Source organism: Notechis scutatus, chromosome 3 (genome assembly GCF_049901735.1).
Source record: "Notechis scutatus isolate UNSWTSFEM ecotype Mainland chromosome 3, rNotScu1.2, whole genome shotgun sequence".
Taxonomy (NCBI): Eukaryota; Metazoa; Chordata; class Lepidosauria; order Squamata; family Elapidae; genus Notechis; species Notechis scutatus.
This window is the reverse complement of record NC_142011.1, coordinates 20120554-20138308: the sequence shown is the minus strand read 5'-3', so window position 1 is coordinate 20138308 and position 17755 is coordinate 20120554. Positions and strand designations below refer to the sequence as shown.

The window sequence follows — 17755 nt, the reverse complement described above, 5'->3', positions numbered from 1 at the left end:
TTGGAGCTAAGAGATACCATTTTCCATGCCCTAGAAATAGGATTTTTGTGGCTTCATGGCCACAGGGACAATTACAACCTTGCCTCAACTGGCCCAACACTTACAAATGGCCAAATGGCCAAATTAGTTGAAGTTTTACTTTGGGCAAGATAGCTTGTGATGAAGATAGAAAATACAATGATAATTCTTCTGTGAACATCAATGTACTTTCTTGTGAATTTACATATTTCTTTTATTTATCAAATTTGCAAAACTACCTGACTCCATAATGAGAGGAGGAGGAGGAAGAGGAGATGATGGAGGAGGAGGAGGAGGAGGAGGAGGAGGAGGAGGAGGAGGAGGAGGAGGAGGAGGAGGAGGAGGAGGAGGAGGAGGAGGAGGAGGAGGAGAAGGAGGGAAGCAGCATACTCTGTGATACCAAAAATTCCCCAATGGGGCTTGTCACCCACCATAATCAAAGACCTTGAGGGAAAATGGATTTAAAGAACTGTCTATGCCACTACATTCTTGACTGCTGTAGCTTCAAGAACAATGCCACACAGAGTACATTGCAATAGTCCATATCTGAGGCAACTACATTATTAGTATTCAGAAATGGGTGCAACTGATGCATAAGATGCATCTGTGGAAGAGTCTTCAGCTGCTACCTGCAGTTAAACCATGGACTTTGAAGACCTGAGCTCTGCAACCTGCAGAGGTAGGAGCTGTTTCAGCAATGTTGCACCTATCCTGTAGGGGCTACACTGGCTGCATGATTCCAGGTACAGTTCAAAGCGCTGTTTTTTTACCTACAGCCCTAGATTGTTTGGATGCATGTTACCTACAGCATAGGAGAGGACTGGGTAAAATCTCCCCATCGTATGTGATCATCATGGAAAGCAAGATTCCTGGCTCTTTCCTTCCAGATTGTCAAATGAGTAGCGGCTTCAAAACTTTATTTGTGGTCACTCATGAAATCCAGATAGATCCTGTATTGTTAGTGTTTATAAAACTAGACACTGCTGCTGTGCTGGATGTGGAAGGTTTGAAGCATCAGAGATGCCAAGGTTGTTTTTAATTCTATTGTTTTACATTTTAATGCTATTTGTGGCAATTTATCTGAGCAATGTGTGAAATTGGGTGAGATAAAAATTATGTAAACAACAATTGCAACATCCTAGTGTACAAATAATAAAACCCAGAATCTTAATGCCAATCCCAGCCATCCTGAAAGAGCCACCTCTTTCTCTTTATGGAAAGAGAATATCTATGTTGAGTTTAACTTCAGGTTGATTTCAGAAGTTACTTGCAATGTCTCTATAGCCCTTCACAAAATTTCATTTCAGCGAGCAGTGTAAATTACTGGCCATTATTTCTTTCATCAGTTTATCAACTTGGCAACCCTATTTTTGCATTATAGTTCTCCAACTTCAGTCTCATAATATCATTTCTGGTTTGCTTGTCTAAAATTGATGTTTCCATGTCAAGTTTATATGCGCATTTTGCTCAGCATGTACGTATTTTAAGTGAGGAAATATGTATTACATATTGGAAAATATGTGTATACTCCTCCAAATCTAGCCCCATCTTAGCATTTGTGCTCTACCAATTATTTTTGGTTTTCTGCCTTCAGTTAAACCCAACACTTTGTTTCTTTTCCTTTTCCTTTTCCATGTCCTTTTTCTTTTTTCTTTTCTTTCTTTTTTGACGAGTTTACATGAATGTTGCAAAAGATATCAGAATATATATGTTGAAAGATACTCAGAAAAATAGATTATGCCACAACCTACTGAGAATTTTCTTCTGATAAATCCTCTACGAGATTGGTAGCTGTTATTGAATACAGTTTTCAAGCAATCTTTAGTATGGTGGATCTGATGGACCCCCTCTATTTGGGATAAACCCTGGGAAGTATTTCCAATGCTAGAAAATAAGGCACCATTTCCCACAATTCCACAGAGGAGTATTATACTAATGGGGGAGTTTTGGAAAAGTAAACTGCCAGTTCTCAGGTTAATACAATTACACTCATCTAAATGTCGATTTATGCCATCCAACCCACTGCTTTGGTGCAGGAATCCAAATTATGTATCCCAGGCAGATAGCATAGATAAAGATAAAGAAATGTATATGGACTCCTGGCAATTCCGTCCAGTAAAAGGAAACCTACCATTTCTTTGAGCAACTGTTAAACTGCTGATATTACTAGGAAGTACTCTTTTTTCCCTAAAATTTAGAGACCATCTGCCTTCTTGTAATTTGATTCCATTATTTTGTGTACTGTACTCTGGAATGAGAGAGAATAGATCTTGATCTTCCTCTGTGTGGTATCACAGGTAGAGGAAGAGAGCAAACATTTTCCCTTTCAGATTTCTCTTCTTAAGTCTCAAGTGTAGGGAATTTTTTTTTTTTTTTTTAAAAAAGCATTTATGGCCCACCAAGAGTCTCTGGCAGAAAGCCATATATACTGAATGCTATTTTAGGACATCCAAATTAGAGCCTAGATATTTTCCACCCGGGATCAACTACAGCCAACATTAACAGACTTTGGGAGGGCATCATAATGAGGTGTGTTTCTTGTGTATAAAGTTTGCAAGTTTGCTCTAATCTACAAAGACTAATAAGATTCCCAACCAAATGATTGAAGGAAAACTCCTTGAACTTTGGACACAGTGCAGGATTGATTTGCTTTGACTTCTTAATGCTGCAAATTCCACACTGCTTTGAGAATAAGTCTTTACAAAGACAGTGTGTTTTAGGAAATATGCGTTTAGTAAACATACACTATTTAAGGAGCCCATTTTATCCCTTAAAGAGTCTAGTAGCTAAATATGTCCTGGGATATGTAGTAACATACGTTTGCTTAAAAGCTAATCACAAGGAAGAGATTAAGTGGGCTGAATTACATCATTTTGCCCCAAGGGATAGAACAGCTCTCCATGGTAAGGTCATTAAAAGGGCAGGGTGAACATGAAAATATACATTAAAAGCATTTTCATGAATCTGTCCCAAGACATTGTTTAACTTCAGTCCCTTAAGCATGTTTGTAAAGTGAGTTAACACAATCAGTGTATGTGATCTACATCAATCCAAAGGATTCAATGAAGAAATTAACAGTGTAGCTATGACCCAGTAGGAAAACTGTAAGTAATTCAACTTTTTATTGCAAAGGCAAAGGTGGAATGTATACAGGTTGGGTTACACAGATCTTAGCGAGAATGCTTTATTTAAGTAAAGTTTGAGTGCGACATTGAAACTATTTTGTGAATAATGAGGTCCCTCTCACATTTAAGAGATACAGCTCATCTGTCTGGAATCTGCACATTTAATTAATCGGACATTAATACAATTGAGCGAGTTCAGGAGTATTTCACGAGAAGAATACTACATTCCTCTGTTCACAACAGAATACTCTATATCACCAGGCTTGAAATTTTGGTCTTGGACAACCTAGAATTATGCTGCTACGGTCTGATCCAAGCTTAGTACACAAAATTATCTGCTACAATGTCCTACCAGTCAATGACTACTTCAGCTTCAACCACAACAATACAAGAGCACACAACAGATACAAACTCAATGTAAACCACTCCAAACTTGATTGCAGAAAGTGCGACTTCAGCAATAGAGTGGTCAATGCCTGGAATGCACTACCTGACTCTGTGCTTACATCTTCATACCCCCATTCCTTTAACCTTAAACTATCCACTATTGACCTTACCCCGTTCCTAAGAGGTCTGTAAGGACCGTGCATAAGTGCACAATCATTTCTACTGTCCCTGTCCCATTGTGCCCATTTATTCGTACCTATTTCCTGTATTCTTACTCATGTTATACTTATACTATTATCTTGTAAGCAATTGACAAATCAAATAATTAAAATTAAATAAAATAAGTAAAGCAACTGTGTCATGGAGAAAATCTATTCATGGGGTCACTGAGAGTCAGCATTGATTTGATGGCACATAATCAATCAATCAAGAACAAATGTGTAGCATTGAGTTCTGCTCTGATGCCTGATCCAATGGTTCCAGTAGCTGGAAAAGACCTCTCATCAGCTATTAGATGCATGAGAAAAGGTGGCCACACCTATGTGGTCCATGTATGGAAGCCCTTTCTAAGTACAGTAAGTGATGGTCAAGGTTGCAAGACAACTTTGTAAGTTTATTATGGCAACTTGTCACCCAGGGTCATTATGGATAGGGAAATGAGCAGATGATATCTTTAATCATATAAACAAATACATTAACTTGGGTCTTCTTATTAAAGTAAACCAAAACCATTTCACACAGTCCCTATTCATGTGCATTCTGAAGATACATGAGCATCGTATACACTCTTTCAGAATCCCATACTCATTCAGATATTTAAGTGAATGTATGGGGTGATGGAGGATGAGCCACCTCTAATCAGTGGTGGGATTCAAACATTTTTACTACCGGTTCTGTAGATGTGGTTTGGTGGTTGTGGCAGGGGAAGGATACTATAAAGTATCCAGTCGGAGGTGGTATTTCCAGTTCTCTGAACTACTCAAAATTTCCGCTAGCAGTTCTTCAGAACTGGTCAGAACCTGCTGAATACCACCTCTGCCTCTAATGCTGTATGTATGGTAGCTGAGGTTGGAAAAGTTGCTCAGTCAAGGCTTTAATGTTTTATACTAAAATGTTGTATCATTTTTTTCTCTCTCTTGATGATCCCTTCCCAAAATTCAACCTTCCAGATATACTCCTGTGTCTTTAAATTAAGGGTCAGATCTTAAATGATTTGTTTAATCTTAGCATGGGGAGTTTCAATTTATTTTCTTCAGGTCTGAAACCATGAAAAGCAGGCTTTTAATAAACAGTTTTCTCTGCTAAAAAGATATTTTATCTCATGGTGTGCTTGCATTTCTGGTTCTAGCTGGGAATATTAATCTCTGTGTTAATAACAGTGTCTCTGCTCAAAATTCTATGTTGTTTAGGGAAAACTGCCTTTGTCCTATCTTTGCATTTGATTAGAATTGTATAACTGGAAGGAAAACAATCATGCCTAAGTCTTGAACCTTTATATTCAGGGGTAATTTTAGTAGGCTTAATTGCTTTAATCACACACTTCAGGGTATTTGGAGAAGTGTTATAATGCAACTCGGTAAAACTTCATTTACCCAAATGGCCTAGAGAATATCAAAAACACACTGAAAAAGAACAACTCTAGAAATTAACAAATATTAATGACATATCAAGATTTTGACAGAAGACCACAAGGGTAAGAAGTAAACTGGCCTTACTACAAGTCCGTAGGAGGTTAAGCAGAGCTGTTCTGCTCTGCAGGGAGCAGAAAACAGACTGATTTTTTTTCTTCTTGGTTGTTTCTTTTTCTCATTTTGCCATCTGGATGTGTTCATTGTAATTTGCTCCTGACAAAAGAGAATTCACCTAGAAGGAATTTGCACATAATTAAGCCACTTTTTAATCTCTTTGTTTTGTTTTTTACAGGTTTTTTTTATTTCTATTTTTCCTTCCTTTTCTCTTTCTCCTTTTCTCTGAACATTTTAGAAAGCCAGGTGGCAAAGAAATATTCCGAGAGAAATAATTAATTTTAGGGTTCAACTGTATAGCATAAAATTAACAGTAAGGCATCATCAAATTGTAAGGAGAAAATCAAATCTTTACCCCTTTTTGCTCATTATTGCTGTTCCTGGTAGTTTGCAAAAAAAAAAAAAAAAAAAGTGTCAAACAAATTGTTGAATGGAACACTTTAAACTTATAGGACACAGAAGTCTTAATCCCAGGGAGATGGACAAGGACTAAGATGGTCAACAATTTTGAATCTTTTTCATATGGAGTCTGGAGAATTACTCCACCTTGGGGCTGTCAAACACCTTGATGGCCACACCCACCCCTGGTTTAGCGAAGGGGGGGAAAGTCATGATATGTCACGTGATGCCGACGTGACGACATGAGTTTGACACCCCTGCTCTACCTCAACTAAATTTAGCCTTCAGTTCAGGACCCTACAGAAACCTAGAAGCAAAGATGGCAACCAAGCTGAACTCTAGCCAAGACCTGGTTGTAGAGAGTATATCCTATCTATGGTTTCTATCTGTGAAGCTAACATAAGAAAAGTACGGGAGGACTAAAGCTTCATTTAATTTGGCTACAGCTGTTGTAACTCCTAATTTTGCCCAGCTCCCAGCTATATCTATATGTAAAAGCGATGGAAAAGTGCCATTTAGTAATTAATGCTTTTTTTAAAATTGCTTAGCAAATATGAGCTTTCAGAGCCCTATGTTATTCCATAATGCGTCCATCCAAAGAGTGCTATGTTATGTCAGTGTGCACAGAGAGTATTTATGGAAGATGAAGATCTCCATCTTTACCCCTTTTTGTTCATTATTGCTGTTCCTGGTAGTCACTCAAACATCTGGTTTGGTTTCTCTTTCTGGGGCCAAGGTAACAGGTCATATTACCCAACACGTTTTACTGTTGAAGAGTCAGACCTACATGTGAACTGGGAGCTAGACCAAACTGAACTTCCTTAATAGCAGCCATCTGCTAGGGATAACCAATCTGGCATTTGTTGTGGATATCCTACATTATCTATTTTGCACAGAGGGTTGGAATTAGATGAGCTCAAAGGTCTTCTCCATTTTCCACTTTCTATGATAAATGGCCTTTGGAAGCAGAATCCTCATCGGGACTGAATTTGTGGAGATTATGGTAGTACACTTCATATTTCTATTCAGACCTTTGCCCCTTTCTGTAATGCAAATGAAAAGTTTTTAAACAATGCTGTCTTAAGTTTCTGTGGTGATTTAAAAGCATAGGGGAATACATACATTTGATATAGAAAAGGTCCTGAATGTATCTGTTCCTTGCCTTTCTAAGGAGATCTGAAAAGTGATTGCTAGGTAGCAAACTGGACCTATAGAAGAGAATACTTTTATTTCAGGATTGAACTGTAGGGTTAGGGTTGTGTCAGTCCTACAGTAGCACTGATGATGTTACTTTGCATGGTAATGAAAGGTCTGCAAGAAAACCACCAAGAGCACCAAGGACCCCACAAAATGGACTTTTCTAACATAGTGAAGGAAACTTCTTGTCCTGGGTGTCAAGTAGAAGCCACAATGGTGTCACGTGTATCATGCAAATGTGTTGCAATGTACATCATGGCCCTCTCCTGAACACCTCCATACTCCATGTAGTCCTATCTTCCTTCCTTGGATGTTGAGATATGATTTAGATTTGTTTGCTGCAAGAAACATGGAACTGACTGATATTATTTTAAGTGGGACAAATCCTTACTTTTTAAATATATTCACACGACTGAGACGGAAAACTGTTTGGGAACAGAACTGTGGGTTGTTTTTTTTTTTTTTTTTTTTTTCATTTTAAGTTGCTCTGCTTTTTTGACCCTGCCTCCTCCTTATTGCTATAATATTTATGATCTTGTAGATCTTGGTTCCTTTGCAACGGGTGGCCGCCTGATTTGCAGCGCAGGTGTTACGTAGGTGGGTGCTATGTGGGTTTCCCCTGCACAGCTAGGATGCCTGAACTGTGCTAACTAAGCACCAGGCGCTGGCAGTCCCGCGTATCCTTGCCGCCAAGACTGACAATCTGTGCCAACTTGTGGAAGCAGTTGGGGGTTAATAAACCTTTTCTAAACTTGTCAGATTGTATAAATAGCACAAATCTGTGCTTCCAATAGAAAATAAAAAAAGAAAGAAATGTGATTAACTCACCCCCCCTCCCCATCCCACAAAAGCAAAGAGCAATGCAAGCTAAGATGCATGGAAAGAGCCAAACTTTAAAGGCCTGGATTGGGATCAAAGATGGGCAGTGGGACAAATCAATCACTGATGCTTATGACTCTCCTTGAAGACTTATGGGGTGAGACTTTCTAAAGAATGAAGTAGTTTGCATTAAGCTGCCTTTCTGAATGTTTGCCAAGTTTCATAATAGAACAAGGCCTGATCTGAAGGCAAGACAGAGCAATGGGGTCAATCATTCAATCATTTCCTCAAGACTCCTTAATTTACGGAGGTGGGGGAAAGATTGCTCAGAGGTTAAAGACACTGAGCTTATTAGCTGGAAAGCTGACAGCCTGGGTTTGAGACCCAAGCACTGTGTGATTGGGTGACTTGCCCCAGCTCCTGCCTATCTAGCAGTTCAAAAACATGCAAATGCAAGTAGATAAATAGATACCACTTGAATGGAAGGTAACAGACATCTCAGCATATAGTCATACTCATCACATGACCACGGAAATGTCTTTGGACATTGATGGTTCCCTCAGCTAAGAAACAGAGATGAGCATCACTGCTTAGAATCGGACACAAACTTTACCTTTATCCTTAATTTACATGATGGACCCCTACGTAAATTATTGGGAGTATTTCATACCAGGCTAGCCTATTTCTCCAAAATTATGTGTTCTGACTTTTGTTTTCTTTCTAGGTTATGTAGAGAAGGGAGGGAGGGAGGGGGAAGTAGAGGGGGGATAGAGAAGATTTCCCTTTCTCGCTACCTAGCTGATCCTTTAACAGTACCCCTTTGTTAAGAAGTTGTTTGACTTCCATCATAAATTGTAGCTCTATATCACCCTTCCATTAAAGCATTGCTTCTATGAGAAAACTACAGAACTGCTACTTTCAGCACCAGCAGACTGTTTATTCTTGTAAATCTAGGTCATCCTTCTCCGGCCTCATATTTTCTGGGTATGAGGGATCTACCCAACATTTTCTTCCAGACCTGGGATGTGAGTCCATTTCACATGTTCTATAGAGTAGGATAGTGTAACTATATCCTGGGATATTAATCCATTTCACATGTTCTATAGAGTAGGATAGTGTAACTATATCCTGGGATATTAATCCATTTCACATGTTCTATAGAGCAGGATAGTGTAACTATACGCTGGGATGTTGGTCCTTTTCACATGTTCTACCACAAGCTAGGACAGTATAACTAAACCTTTTTGTATGTTTAAACATTTTGTTTTTCTAACCTCTTCAAACTCTCATTGATGCCTTTCTTTAAAAAACAACAACAACTGTATTAATTCATGAAGACAGGGATGGCTTTGCTTCCCCCTCTACCTACTCTTATGTTTTACCAGATGATGGAAAATACATCAAATACAAGCAAAGTTTGAGTCTGAACTTTATTTTGTTTTCAAATGTTCATCTCTTTCTCTTGCTTCAACTCCCCCAACTATTTTCTTGCCATTTCAATTCTCCTCCTCTGTATCTTTAGCAATGATGTTCCAGGGTACTCTCTCATGAGTTAAAAAATCACACAGTATCTATTTGCCAGTGTTTATTTTTAAGCGGTGCCAAAAGTGTTTATAGATAGAAACAACAGGACAACCCATAATTAAATCATTGTTTCTGCTAGATCTGCTATTTAGCAACTCTAAGGAAAATAATTTGCTCACAACAATGAGGGAATGGTCAAGGAAGCTCTTGCACCCAGTATTATCATATACAATAACATTAGTTACATTAGTTGCTTAGTTACCAATCATAAAATGAGGCCAATTAAAAAAATGCAAGATTCTTAACTAAACTGCATGGAATAGAAATGAAGAAAGTTAAAAGCTGTCAGGTGGTTACTAGAAATAATACCAAGGAGTGATTGACAAAGTGAGCTTTGCTCAGCTTCAAATTTGGCTTTGATTCAATAAATGATTGGCATACCGATATCCTCTGCAAAAGTGGATTATGCTTTGGAGAGGTTATTTAGTGAGCCACTGATTGACAGTTTACTAAAACTGTCCCATGGACAGAGGTAACCAAACAGAGTTGTATTTTGACAGGTAAATTTATTTAATCTCCATCTTGCGATACCATTTTTATTGCTCTAAGCAGATGCTCTGAACTGCCAGTCAGCTACCATGCAAAAACCTTCCCACTTAGTAGGGTTCTACTTTTCTTCTCTGTGTTACTGCTAAAAACACTGCAGGTTAGGGAAAAATAATTATAAATCTTCCTAGTAGATACATTAGTAAAAACTAACAAATAAACAGGTTTTGTCCAATTATGTAGGATCATATGAAGAAATCAAGTCTCTTCTGCATAATTGGTTGTGGATATCATTTGGTTGTGGATATGTTTAGTAGACAATTCAGAGGTAATAATGGCAATAGCACTTAGACTTATATACCGCTTTACAGTGCTTTATAGCCCTCTCTAAATGGTTTACAGAGTCAGCATATAGCTGCCAACAATCTGGATCCTCATTTTACCGACCTCAGAAGGATGGAAGGCTAAACCAACCTTGAGCCTGGTGAAATTTGAAATTGCCAAATTGCAGGGAGCTGGCAGTCAGAAGAAGTAGCCTGCAGTACTTCACTCTAACCACTGCACCACTGCGGCTCATGTAGTGGTGCCATTGAGGCAAAATGTTCAAGTAGAAATCCATGCCCACTCAATGGGAGTAGGAACTTTTCCATAGAATGCTGGATCAGGTATACCTTTATATACCTTTATAACGTATAAAAGCCCTCTTGTAAGCCCATTAAATCCAGACTGTAATGTCAATAAATGCAAAGCTGATCCAGAACCTGATGGTTGAACTGAGAATGGAAGGTTATCATTGAACCTGGCCCTCATCCATAAAAATCTTATTATTCCATGTCTAGATCAAACTTTAAATTGCCAGAATGTGGTCACCTTCTTGGCTTTGTCATTGGCCAAAAATAAGTAATTGGTACATGTTTCTGATAGTAGCTGACATACTAGTGGATGGGCCAGGCTCTGTGTCTCTCCTATAGTGTTTGTTATCTACTAAGAGCCTCCACTTGAGCATACTGGTTTTACATTTAGGCACTCCAACTCTCAACCTATTCAGGGTACTTCAAGTTACTACTACTCAAGGAGGTCAAATCCTTTGACCATATCCTACTTTAATGTTATTCCTTGCTCAATGGTTTTCTTCCACCATCTTTTAATTCAATTTTGTTCTTGTATACCTTCAAGAACATTTGTTCTTGCCATAAAGCTCCTCCTAGATCTGAGTTGGTGGGCTTGGAACATATGTTGTTCAGAGAATGTCAAGGATCATTCTCTGCCTTAGATCATAAGGATTAGGAGTCTCAATATTCTGCTTTATTAGATACCCAGATGAGTCAGGTTTGATATAAAAACCTGGCCTGGTCAACAAAACATCTCTCACAGTACAACTAAGGATTCAGCTCCATTGACTAATTACAGATATTCAGATTTGGAAAATATCTGGGTTACCAGCAAAGGCTGGGTTAAAAGGAACTTTTTACTGTGCTCTTTTGATGGTTAATTGCGGCAATTTAAGGAGACTCCAGATGATGCCACACAGGTTGTTTTTCTTTTATTTTGTTTTTCAGCTGTCTTTTACCTGAGGGGGGATAATCTGTTAGGTAGAAAGGTATAAAGAAAAGAAAACAAGAAAGGCAAAAAATAGAAAGTATCAAGCACTGTAGATTACAAGGACAATTTCTTAAAACTGTCAATGCTCATTGGTGCTTAATTTCATCAAATCTTGGTTTCCACCTCAGCCATGATTTGTTGTTTTCCCTTTTAGTTCAACCCCTCTCAAATAAACTTCTCCCACAGTTAAATATGCACAACTTCTTTTCCATTTCTCTTTGATCTGTGAAAATGGCATGGTTCTGATCACAAAGCAAACAAAACTCATGCTGCCAAGTTGAATCATCAAGGGCATACTCATGAGTGCTGCCAGTTGTGTGTGGGAGAAGTTGAAGTGGTCAGCATTCCATCAGGTTCTGACTGAGATCTAGATGGAGATGTGGCAGGGTTTTTCAATGGGAAAATGTGGGACAATAAGATACAGGAACTCTGTTCTGTGGTTCTGAGAGCCTAGAAGTAAATATTATCTCCACCACTCTTCCATTAATGTCACTAAGGTAATAAGTATCAGCAGCCTGATTGTGGTGGTTGTTCGTGTCAATAATATTATAATCCACTATTATAAAAAAGCAAGAATTTTGTTAAGTGAATTTTGCCCTAAATAAATGGTTGTAAGTCAAGGACTTCCTGTAGCTTACCCAGCCCCCACTTACTTACCCTCTTTAATAGCTTTAACAGATAACTATATTTTTAAAAAAATCAGGGCACAGCTTTGTTCCATATTTCTAGTATAAGAATTGTAGCTATAATAAAATTGTGAATATCTTCAGAATCAAAGCATGTGCATCAGAATATTGCAAGCATTTCCTAATTGGTAGAAGATTGCAACAGTGGATTGACTTTCATAGTAGTCTTTCCAGAAGAAATCCTAGTTTGCATAGAATGGGGGTATATTGAGGATGCTACAAGACTTTGGTTATTCTTTGGCAGACTGACTAAACTGTGCCTAAATTGACCAACACTGTCTTGTTAGCAAGGAACTATTACCAAGATTGCAGAGGTGGTATTCAGCAGGTTCTGACCAGTTCTGGAGAACTGGTAGTGGAAATTTTGAGTAGTTTGGAGAACTGGCAAATACCACCTCTGACTGGTCCTGCCCCCATCTATTCTCTGCCTCCCAAGTCCCAGCTGATTGGCTGGTTCTTCTTTTGTTGCCCTGCACAGGAGAACGAAGCTGGAAAGCAGGTTAGTGGGGTGGGAAGGGAATAGGATTTTGCAGTATCTTTCCCCCAGGATGGGGAGGGAATGGGGATTTTGCAGTATCCTTCCCCTGCCATTTCCACCAAGCCATCCCCACCAAGCCACACCCACAGAACCGGTAGTAAAAAAATTTGAATCCCACCACTGCAAGGCTGGTAACTTAATCTGCATCTTTTTTCTTTTCCAAAAACATTTTGTGAAACCCTTCAGTGACCAAAGACATGATAAACAACAAAAGTCAATGTTTATCGGTCCAACTGGTAATAACTGCACATTAAAACAGATCACAGCTTGGATGGTAAGAAGAGTAAATGATAAGCAGTAAAAGAATGATAAGAGTAAAAGAAGCATTAATTAACCAATGTGACAAATGAAATAAAAATGAGTTCTGTATTTGGGAAAAAGTATCTGAAAAAGCACCTTTGGGACAACCATGACCTGAATGACTGATAATATCTACAGACTTTTAGCTATACAATTTGGGATGAACACCCTTTGAAGGCTGTGGGAGTAGGAATGGATTTCCAGAGGAAAAATTGCAGACTACAGGAACCAGGAGCACCACTCAGGTGACCCTGAGGACACAGATAAACCTCCAAGTGTCCTCAATGACTCTGTAAAAGAATGCAAATGACTAGCTGTCTGCAAGGAATATAAATTCTTCCACTCCCCAGTATCCTGTCAGAGCTGAAGAAGCTTCTTGGATGAGAAGTGAAACGTCTTCAGAAGAAAAAAAGAAAAAGAAAAAACAAGAAAGTCCAATTGCCTCCTGAAAAATCACCTTTGGGATATGCTTCCCAGAGTTACCCTGAGGTAAGATGAGTGCCTAAAAAAACAAACAAACAAATAAATAAATAATGAATGAATGAATGACTGATAAGTATCTGCTAAGAAAGGATTATGTTAAGTGTATCTAACTGTAATTTTTTACATGCACATGGTACAAGATGAAAATAAATCTAAAAGTATGACTGATTTGATTGCTTATGATGAATGATTAAGAAAATTAGTGAAGAATGTTAAGGTGATGAAAGTTTCTGATTGTGGGGCATTGTATAGAGGAAGATATTGTATAATCTGGGAGAAAAAGAAAAGAAGTGAAAGAAGTTTAAGTGAAAATAGGATAATTTTAGGGTGAGAATGTGGCTTCTGCATGAAAAAAGTATTAGATTAATCTCAAAGAAGAAAAGAAGGAAGGTGGATGTAGCAAAAGAGAATATAGAAAATGTTTCAAGCAAGACAAAAACTATGCTTTTACAGGATAGATCAGTGATTTTTTAAATGTATTTTTTATTGAAGAAATTTTAACGAAGTAAAAGTCATAAGGAAAATAAAGATAATAAAAATAATAAACCTTGAAAAACAAAAATAGAAAAAGCAAATAAAAAAGGATTATGAAGTGACTCCTGATCTTCTTGACAGTGGTTATAGATATATTTATACTTTGCTCTTTCTCTCTAAAGTTACACCATAATTTCTTTCTTTTCAAAGGCAACTTTTTCTGATTTCAAATTTAAATCACAAACTCATTTTACTCTTTTTTCAGCAAAAAAATCCATGAGCTGTGTAGAGTCACTCTTCATGAGCTTAGCAAATATATAAAGGCACTAAATAAATAAACCATGAAAGAAATAAAGGATTTTCATTCACTAATAAATGTAATTGTTGGTCTTTCTCTAATCCAAAAAGTTAATTCAGCCATTTTTGCTAGTTCTGTCACTTTTCACCAAACAATCCTTGTCACTTCACAGTTGGACCACTATAATATGCTCTACATAGGACTGCTCTTGGACAAAATCCCAAAACTACAACATTGTCTTTTCAGCAGTTCCAAGAAGGTTTCACACTCATTCAGGTGACCTGAAGGCACAGATACTGTAAATCTCCAAGTGGCCTCAACAACTCTAGGAAAAAGTGCTAATGACCAGAATATAATAGCAAATAATATAAATTCTTCCATTCTCCACCATTCAGTCAAAACTGAAAAAACTTCATGGATGAAGAAGCAAAACATCTTCAAGGAACAACAAAGAAAGTCCAGTTGACTTTTGTAAAGCATTGGGATAACCACAACCTGGATGACTGAGAATCTCCATAGACACCCCAAAACAACCCAGATACTATCACACAACATCCATCACTATGGGAGTTTCATTGGTTATCATTTATTTCCTGGTACAACTCAAGGTGTTAATAATAACTGATAGAGGCTTTCATGATTTGAGACTTTATATCTATGAGAACACTTGGTCGAAGTAGAATCTACTTACCCAAGATATGTTGGCAAAAAGAATATACTGAAGATCCTAGTCATCTTGGGGGGCAGTAGAAGAGGAACTAAAAGTGATCATTTTCTTCTGGATCTCCTCTCCTAAGGAATCTGTTGGCTCAGAAATAAGATTGGCCTCCTCATTATTAACATTTAGAAATATTGTTAAGACCTGGATTTGGGAATCAAGAAGCCAATAGACTCTGTATATGGGATGTGTGTTGGCCCTGTTTATTATTGTTATTTGTTCATAGCACAGTCAGCCAGGTGTTCAGACTCGATTTGGCATTTTTGTCTGCCTATCGAGTCCTTCTCAAGAATGTGGGATGTGGGAATGTGGGTGTTTGATGGTATTACAGATATTGTTCCAGGATGTAAACTGTTCCAAGTAAAGCTGCCTTTTGCAATTGACTGATGGTGAATTTGTCAATGCCAATAGCGTTCAATTGGTGCTCCAGTTGTTTTGGGATTGCACCCAAGATGCCTCTTACTATTAGTACTACCTTTGCTTTCCTTTGTCACAATCACAGACACAAGGACAGTTTTTTCCCAAACATCATCACTGCTGAACAAATAATTCCCTCAACACTATCCAACTATTTACAAAGTCTGCACTACTATTACTATTAATATTCTCATCACTCCTTATCACCCATCCCCTCCCACTTGTGACTATATGACTGTAACTTTGTCGCTTGTATCACTTGTATTATGGTTTATATTGACTGTTTCCTAGTATAATATGATTGCTTATTGTACCCTATGACTATTGTTAAGTGTTGTACCTTATGATTCTTGACTCTTGATGAATGTATCTTTTGTTTTATGTACACTGAGAGCATTTGCACCAAGACAAATTCCTTGTGTGTCCAATCACACTTGGGCAATAAAGAATTCTATTCATTCTCTTTCTATCCATAGGTCTTTGTATTTTGTTATCTTCTCCAGTTCTTTCTCTTCTATTACTGTTATTATTATTATTCATGTTGAGCAATATATTATATGGACATTTCTTTTTGCTGTTATTATTGTTTATATAGTAGTCATAAACTACCTTGGTTCTTTTAAATGAATAATGTAATACTCTTGCAATTAATAAAAAGTAAATACTCTCCTTACTTGCAGTGCTATTTCAAAGAAAGGCATACAGGAGAAATTTCTACACATCTGAACTGTTAAGTGATTAATATTAATAATTAATAATTTGCATTTTTCTCCTCTCTTTGTTCTTACATTTTTGGTCTTGAAGCACTTTAAGGACCCCGCCCACCCCCCAATATGTGAAGTACAGTTGGTTCTTTTAGGGTTTGATATTTCAGTTAAGCTTGCTTTGTGATGTTTACTTGGCAAGCACCCACACTATCTGTAAACTATATTTGTCCATTTATCTTTCCTTGATATTTAAGAAAGAAACAAACAGAATTTTGCACAGACTTCATGCCTGAGCAAACGTTATGGTTTTCTGTCAGAGGCAAAGCCAGAGCTGTCAGGTAGTATACCCAAATATGCTGAAACTTTTTTTAACAAATAAGACTAATAATGATCATTCTAATATCAATAATGCCATGGCCACAAATAATAATACAAAATGTAAAATTGAAAAAGTCCTATGGTAGCGTAGGTCTTAACATGCAGCAATTCAGGTTAATTCCATCTTTCTCATTCTCCCAAATCTTGATTGACTAATTTATTAATTACCATCTAAGGAAACGTCTTTCTTCCCCTTGATTGTTAGTTTCATCCTAATTTAATTTGGTTCGTTTTTTTCCCCTAATGATTCTACCACTGATATTTCTTCATCAACAAAATACATGTATGGAACTACCAGAATAAAACAGGAACCAGAAAGTAAAATTCCTTCTATTGTCATGTCTACTTCATCAAGGAATATCCATATCTCTGGTGTCCATTTATAATTCTAGACATGATCTACAATCTTGGTCCTTCTCCAAAAATGTTTCTTTTGCACCTACCTGTTTAATCTGGAAGTTCTTGGTGTTCTCCCACTGAAATACTAACTAGATGAGATCCTGCTTTGACTTTCTAAAATCAGACAAGGTGGGCAAAGTGTTGCCAGAAATACTGAATGTGGGTGATTAATTTTTAAAATATATTTCTTCTTAAGACTGTACCTAAAGTTATTGATTACTGAAAAATGACAATGGAGGACTCTTGTCTTCCAGACTACAGGTGAAACTCAAAAAATTAGAATATCGTGCAAAAGTTCATTTATTCCAGTAATGCAACTTAAAAGGTGAACCTAATATATGAGATAGACTCATTACATGCAAAGCAAGATAGTTCAAGCCACAATTTGTCATAATTGAAATGATTATGGCTTACAGCTCATGAAAACCCCAAATCCACAATCTCAGAAAATTAGAATATTGTGAAAAGGTTCAATATTCTAGGCTCAAAGTGTCCCACTCTAATCAACTAATTAAGCCATAACACCTGCAAAGGGTTCCTGAGCCTTTAAATGGTCTCTCAGTCTGGTTCAGTAGGAATCACAATCATGGGAAAGACTGCTGACCTGACAGTTGTGCAGAAAACCATCATTGACACCCTCCATAAGGAGGGAAAGCCTCAAAAGGTAATTGCAAAAGAAGTTGGATGTTCCCCTCAAAATGTAATTGCAAAAGAAGTTGGATGTTCCCAAAGTGCTGTATCAAAGCACATTAATAGAAAACTACGTGGAAGGGAAAAGTGTGGAAGAAAAAGGTGCACAAGCAGCAGGGATGACTGCAGCCTGGAGAGGATTGTCAGGAAAAGGCCATTCAAAAGTGTTGGGGACTTTCACAAGGAGTGGACTGAGGCTGGAGTCAGTGCATCAAGAGCCACCACACACAGACGGATCCTGGACATGGGCTTCAAATGTTGTATTCCTCTTGTCAAGCTGCTCCTGAACAACAAACAACATCAGA

General features: G+C 37.7%; 1 long non-coding RNA gene across 1 annotated transcript in view; it reads right to left on the bottom strand.

Moving 5' to 3' along the window:
- The window catches only part of LOC148131093 (uncharacterized), a 92067-nt gene that overhangs the window by 62468 nt on the left and 11844 nt on the right, over window positions 1-17755 (bottom strand). Inside the window, exon 2 of the long non-coding RNA XR_015748440.1 lies at window positions 14833-14949. This is a non-coding gene — a long non-coding RNA (uncharacterized LOC148131093). The remainder of the gene's footprint in view (window positions 1-14832; window positions 14950-17755) is intronic.